The 7,479-nt window shown below is 31.4% G+C and overlaps 1 non-coding gene across 1 annotated transcript; it reads right to left on the bottom strand.

Moving 5' to 3' along the window:
• Nucleotides 1-2,332: 2,332 nt before the first annotated feature.
• LOC119468108 lies at nt 2,333-2,436 on the bottom strand. The gene has a single exon (XR_005196725.1). It is a non-coding gene; the product is annotated as a U6 spliceosomal RNA (small nuclear RNA).
• Between the last annotated feature and the right edge of the window lie 5,043 nt (nt 2,437-7,479).

The following is a 7,479-nucleotide window of genomic DNA, read 5'->3' as shown; positions in this document are numbered from 1 at the left end:
AAGATTAGTTTTAGACAAAAGTAAAAATAAAGGAAGAGAGGACCATTAAACAACCAGAAAACAACAAACTGGCAGTAGTAAATCTTTACTAATTAATAATAGCATTGAATGTAAAGGCAACAAACTTTACAATCAAAAGACATAGGAGGGTGGAATAGGTTTCACAAAATAAATAAAATGTAATAAAATAAATTACGTGCTGTCTTCAAGAAACACACTTCACCTGTAAAGACACACGCAGGTTAAAAACAAAGGGATGGGAAAAGATATTTTATGCAAATGGAAACCAAAGAAGAGCAGGAGCAGCTATTATTAAATCAGATAAAATAGATTTAAATAGAAAACTACAAAAAGTACCAGGAAGGACATGATGTAATGAAAAATGGGGTCAATTCATCAGGAGAATACAACAATTTTATATATGCACCCAACACTGGAGCATCAATACATATGAAGCAAATATTACTAAAAATAAAGAGAGAAATAGACACCCATACAATAATAGCTGGATACCTCAACATCCTACTGAAAGTAGGACAAACTATACAGACAGAAACTCAACAAAGAAACATTGGACTTACTCTGCACCACAGGCCAAATGTGCCTAATAGATATTTACAGAACATTTCATCTAACAGCCATGATATACACATTATTTTCCCCAGTAAGTGGATTGTTCTCAAGGATAGGTCATATATTAAGGCAAAAGTTGAGACACAAAACTCAAAAAAATTCAAATCAAAATAATTAAAGACTTAAATGTAACACCTGAAATTATGAAACTACTAAAAGAAAACTTTGGGGAAATGCTCTAGGACATTGGTGTGGGCCAGCATTTCTTGAGAAATACTTCAAAAGCACAGGCAACTAAAGCAAAAGTGGACAAATGATATCACAGAAAGGTAAAAAGGTAAAAAGCTTCTGTGCAGCAAAGGAAACAATCAGCAAAATGAAGAGACAATCCACAGAATGGAGGTAAATATTGGCAAACTACCCATCTGACAAGGAATTAATAAACAATATATAAAGAGATAAAACAACTCAATAGAAAAAAATCAAATAATATGATTTTAAAATGTGTAAAAGATCTGAATAGACATTTCTCAAAGGAAGACATACAAATAGCCGACAGGCATAAGTAAATACACTCAACATCATTAATCATCAGAGAAAAGCAAATAAAAATCACAATGATATTCATCTCACACCAATTAAAATTGCTTTTACCCAAAAAACAGGCAATAATAAATTGTGAAGAAATGGAAACCGTTGTACTTTGTTGGTGGAAATGTAAATACAGCTACAGTGGAATGTAGTATGGAGGTTCCTCAAAAAAAACTAAAAATACAGCTGCCATGTAATCTAGCAATCCCACTACTAGTTAATACATCCAAAAGCAAAAAAAATCAGTATCTCAAAGCTATATCTGAACTTTCATGTTTATTGCAGCATTATTCACAATAGACAAGACTTAGAATCAACCTAAGTATTTACCAACAGATAAATTGATAAAATATGTAGTACATTTTATTGTTTATAATTCCTAATATTAATACTCTTTTATGATACAGAAAGCACTTTTACACACTAATTTTATTAAATGTTGGACTAACATCAGTTTTATATGTTCATTGTACTAAGATACATCTAACCAAGTGGGGAAAAACCCAGTGTAGCTTATCTTTATTACAACTAAAAACTTAGGTCCACAACCAGAGGACTCTGAATAGTAAAACAATGTAACCAGATTGAGACATAGAGTCAAAAGTTAAAGTGACCTGTATGGGTTGCATGTAAGTATTAAGTTTTTCGCATGCTCTCTCTAACATGCTGTCTCTCTTTTTCTCTCTATCATATGTAAGTTTGATTATTTGCATATAGCACAGTATGAATAAGTATTTGCTATATAAGATCCTTTACATATTAGCTTTGAAGAAACTTTGTTCTATCTCAGGAAAGACTTTTTAAAGCCTTAACCCTAGTCACGGTTTATTTGTGCCATTAAATAACTTTGTGAGTTGGATACATTTCTCTCCTCTTGAGCTCTCAAGATAACTTAGGGCTCCTCAGCTTGTTACAAAGTTACATTCTATTGCCCAGACATAGTCCTCCCCTCCAAAAAAAAGTTACATTCTTTACTTACTATATGTAACGAATTCTGTATAAGGACTGTATAGACAAGGTATGAGGTCAGTTTTCCCAAAGTCTTTAATTGACTCTATAAGTCACATTTTATTTCTGAAAGGAAAGTATGCCATTCCAATCAAAGCTTTGGTAAAATAACCAGTTTCTCCAATTTTGTCCTTTTGCAAATGAAAACATATTCTTTAAAAAAATTATGGAATGCTTCATGAATTTGCATGTCATCCTTGTGCAGGGGCAATGTTTATCTTTGTGTCATTCTAATTTTAGTATATGTGTTGCCAAAGTGAGCACAGAAAACAAATTCTTATTACACTTATGCAAATAAATATATTGCCATAAGTTGAGAATACTAAAAAATAGTTGAGAAACCAGATAGAGAGAAATATGCTCCAAATTTTGTTCATAGAATTATATATTACTCAATTGGTAAAAGCTGTAAATAGCTCAAAAGTTTTCTTCACTTTAAAAAAATGAAGAATTACCAATGTTTTAAGCAGAATCATAAAAGGATGATTTTACTCTCCTATTTGTTCAGTATATACAGTTAACTATTGTTTTTATTGAATGTAAGAACATTTCGGCCCTCCATGGGAGTCCTAAAAGTTTTTTCCTCTTTTCTAAAGTCACAACTTCCAAGGTTATCTGAAACCTGCATTTAAGAACACCTATTGATAGTATAAATAATAAAAACAAACTTTGAAAGAATATACAAGAAATACAAGACAGTGGTACGTTTTGGATGTGAGAGGTTAAGATAAAAGTGTACCATTTAATAACATAAATTATGTGAGAATTTTGCCTATTTTGAAGTTAAGTCTATTAACTAAAATATAACAAATTACATTAACTAACGCTTCAGAAACTCTGAACTTGTTTCTCACCACAAATGTAGAAAATTTTAATAAATTTATAAGAATCAAAGACAGATGTATAAAATATTAACACATTAAGACCGATGAAATTTGGCTGAGAATAGAAAAATATCTAACAGGTTAAATGAGCAAAAATACTTACATAAAAAAAGAAAGAAAAACATTTTATGTAATTTAAGATTCATTTATTATGAAATAATTTCAAAAATAGATACATCTCAACCTCAGGGAATAGCTATCAACCATTTATATAATTAATGTTAAATATATAGATATAGGCCCACTAAGATGAGATTCAAAGCAAATATACAAAATTTTATTCCCAGTTAATATTTTATTTGAAATCTTAAAATTTGTCTTATATAGAAAATTATAAAACTAGCAAAAAATTAGGAAATCTAAGCACAGCTATCAGCAAATTATTAGTTTATTTTAAGCAAATCCAAAGGAATCTACAGATATCCTAAATTTACTAAGAGACAAGATCAGCAATATAATGATGAAAGATTAATGTTAAAACAGTGTTTTTATGGTAACTGAAGTAAAAACAAAAAAACAAAAATTGATTAATGTAGTAACAAACTATGTTTTATACAGAGTTATAAATTTCTTAAGGTAAAATTTTAGAGATTTCTAACTGCTTCCAAAGTAGCTTATACTTTAAGTAACAAACAGTGGTACAAATTTACTTGTCAGGAAAGCAGCATATTTAGAACTTCACTACAGAAAGATTAATCTAGGACCTGTTTAAAAAAAAATTGCAAATAGGAGAGAGGGTAGGTGATAACCTTGCGTGTTATTCTACTTTTATACTCTAGATCATTAGTATTAAGGGCCTGTAGGGAAATAATTAGTGACAAATAGAACTGAATAGTAGAATATAAATACATATGTATAAATATAAATACCATGGTGATAGAATTTTAACAACTTAACAACTTATTAGTTATGAGATACAGAATTCAAATGCTCTCCCTGGGTGATTCAGGATCGAATTAACTAAATTAAAAAATGATAGAGATATAAAATTTAATGAAGGCCAAGAGAATATAAGACCCTTAGAGAAGAGGAAAAAGGGACTGAGAAAGTATCATGGTGGGTTGGAAGCAATTAAATAAGATTTGTTTGTGTTTATTTGTATGTGAGTCAGTGTATATAATCTGTAAATAAAAAGAGCATAAAAATCAGTAGAAGAGTCTTAGTCTTTATCTCATTTACATTTTTTAAACATTTGACAATTTAAGCATTGGTATGGCTAATTTTATTTATTAACTTGACTGGGCCATCATATTCAGATCTGTGGCCATACATTATTCTGGATGTTTATTTGATGGTGTTTTTGGATTAGATCAACATTTAAGTTGGTGAATTTTGAGTAAAGTGGATTACCCTCCATAATGTGAGTGGGCCACACCCAATCAGTTGAAGGTCTGAATATAACAACCCGCTGACCTTCCTCTAGCAAGACAAAATCCTTCAGCAGAGGAAATTCTTCAGCAGATGGCCATGAGATTTCAGCTGAAGATTTTAGACTTGCTAGCCTCCGTAATTCCATTAATTAATCCTTAAATCTTTCTATATGCATTGTGTCACTTTATGACAGAGATATATTCAGAGAAATGTGTGGTTAGGTGATTTCATTGCTGTGTAGACATCATAAAGTGTACTTACACAAACCAGATGGTATAGGGTACTACACACCTAGGCTATATGATTTTGCCTATTTTTCCAAGGCAAAAGCAACTGTGACACATTAATATTTATACATATTTAAATGTATCTATACACCAAAAGATACTGGAAGAATAAAATATTATTTAAAGATGTCATGCTCTGTCATCAAGAGCTAGGGTGCAGTGGCATGACAGTAGCTCACTGTAGTCTCCAACCCTTGGGCTCAAGAGATCCTCTAGCCTCTACCTCCCAAGTAGTTGTAACTGGACATGCACCACCACACCAGGCTAACTAAAAGAAATTTTTTTTATGGGTAGGGTGTCGCTGTGTTGTCCAGGTTGGTCTCAAACTCCTGGACTCAAGCCATCCTCCCACCTCAGGAGGCTTCCTGAGTAGCTTGGATTACTAGCCTAAGCCACTGGCACTGCAAAAATACAGAATTATAATTTAATGGAACCATGGTTATATCTGCTGTGTATCCTTGACTAAAATGGCTTATGGGGTCTATGACACTGTACACAAACACACCACACACAGGCATTCTACACACACACACACACACACACACACACACACACACACACACAAACACACCCATTAGCTCTTTTTCTGAATAATTCTGACTAATACAATCATTCTGTCTCATTTTTTTCTAATTTTTTAATATAATCAGATTCATGAGCTCATTGTTATAATTAAAATTCATCTTCTCTACTCCTTCTCAACTCCCTTGTAGAAATGCAGGCTTAGGAGGGCACTACCCAAATTTATTTTTGATTTTTATTTTCTTAGTTAATCTGAACATTCTTATTTTATTGGCTTTATTTATTACTGAATGTTAGAAACTGAAAAGGATCTATTTCTAACACTCACATATATTGAGCTCTTGTCATTTGATCTGTTTCAGGGAAAATACTTCATTTCTAGAATCTGTTTTCCACCATTGTAAAAGCTTTAGAGAAATAAAAAGTAAAAGTGAATCTTATTTTGTGGCCTCCCTAACTTTTTTAAAGCCTGAGTTTCAAAACACATTTTCCTCTTATAATTCCATGTAATAAATTTTGAATCTGTTATTGTGTGTATTATACGCACCTCAGATTAGACTTTATTTTTCACTGATTCTGTGAATTGCTAGCCCTTGCCCTGCATTTCTAATTAGGATTAATGATACCATCCATTTATGTGATAGCAGCCTTAAAAGTTTCCATGAGTTGCCATTCTCTTTCTCCTCTTTCATCTCTATCCTCTTCTTTCCAAATAAAAAAGAAAAAGAACAGACTACTGCTAATGCAACAACCAGAATTAATGTCACTAATATTGTCTAAGAAAAAGGACCTAGATAAAAGGTACTACATAATATGCACACTTATTTATATACATTGCAAAAAAATATATCTATGTTGACATGTCAGCAAAGGTGATCTTTGAAAGGATATTGCCTATAAGGAGTCTTGAGAAATGCTTACAAGATGCGGATAAATTTTGTACAGAAGAGTCAAGACTGAGATAAATATAACCTTAATAGGCATTCTTTATCTCTTATATCCATTAATAAGAAATGTTGAGTCAATTTAGTCAGTAGTTAAGCTGAGTTTGAGTTTTCTTACTGGCATTGTAACCTTCAGAGTACAGCAAGGTGGCTCATAGTTTGATCAGGTAGCTAACTGATTATGGAAAGAAGAAGTGTAATACTTAGAAGAGAACACAAGCTTGGTACCAATGGGTGTGACTACACACCAGGCAGAGGAGGAGACTTGTCCTTCCATGTTGCTATATTAATATTCTCTTAGTGTGAATGGGTACGTGGGTTTTGGGAATGAGAAGTGGTCTGAAATAATTGCAGATGACTATGTATAAAGCATTTGTTTCATTGTTGCCTCTCTCCAGATTTTTTATAAGAAAATATATAAATACTAAATCTCCTAAGAACCTCTTTGGAAAAAAAAAAAAAAAAACAACCCACAGTTGCTTCTGTGATCAACACTTTTACTGGGTGCACCCTCAAGCTGGCTCTATAAACTTCAATGATTTGAGACTTATGCCTCAATTACTCAGTTTGGTTGTCAAAACTTTGCAAGACTAAACATGATGTTTAATCTCACATTTTTGATTTTCCTAATTATTGAATAATTTGGGACACTTGAATTTCTTTTGTTAGCTGTCTAATATATATACTTCCTATATATGGGAGAATGAGATGCACATAAATTTTCTTCCTATTTTACTGCCATATTCTTAAGCTTTTAAAACAATTTTATATATAAAATATATTAAAATTTAAACTACCATATATGTAGCTAACATTGACAATTTGTAATTTTATTGTGAAATTGAATGTGTTTTGTGCTTTTGAAACAGATATTTCAAAATATAATAATTTTTTTAAAATTGTACTTTATGTTCTGGTGTACATGTGCAGATCATACAGGATTGTTGCATAGGTACATACATGGTAAGGTGGTTTGTTGCCTCCATCCCCCCATCACCTATATCTGGCAATTCTCCCCATATTTTATAAGTTTAGAATTTATGTCAGAAATTGTTACCAACTATTTCCATATGAATTATGATATGTTAATTGGATATATTTTTAACATTTAGTATTTTATAAGATCTTTTTATCTATTTAATAATATTGTTCCAAATATTATATATATATATATATATAGTCTCAATAGAATCTTTCTAGCCATATCAGATATACTCAGAGCTTAAATTAAACTTTTGGGTGTTACTTAGTTTTACAATGAACGTTTATAAAGTCTTTTGTTGAACACTTGTAATCATT

This window comes from Cebus imitator, unplaced genomic scaffold, assembly GCF_001604975.1.
Source record: "Cebus imitator isolate Cc_AM_T3 unplaced genomic scaffold, Cebus_imitator-1.0 Scaffold377, whole genome shotgun sequence".
Classification (NCBI taxonomy): Eukaryota; Metazoa; Chordata; class Mammalia; order Primates; family Cebidae; genus Cebus; species Cebus imitator.
Note: the sequence above shows the minus strand (reverse complement) of the source record. Positions and strands in the feature narration are given on the sequence as shown.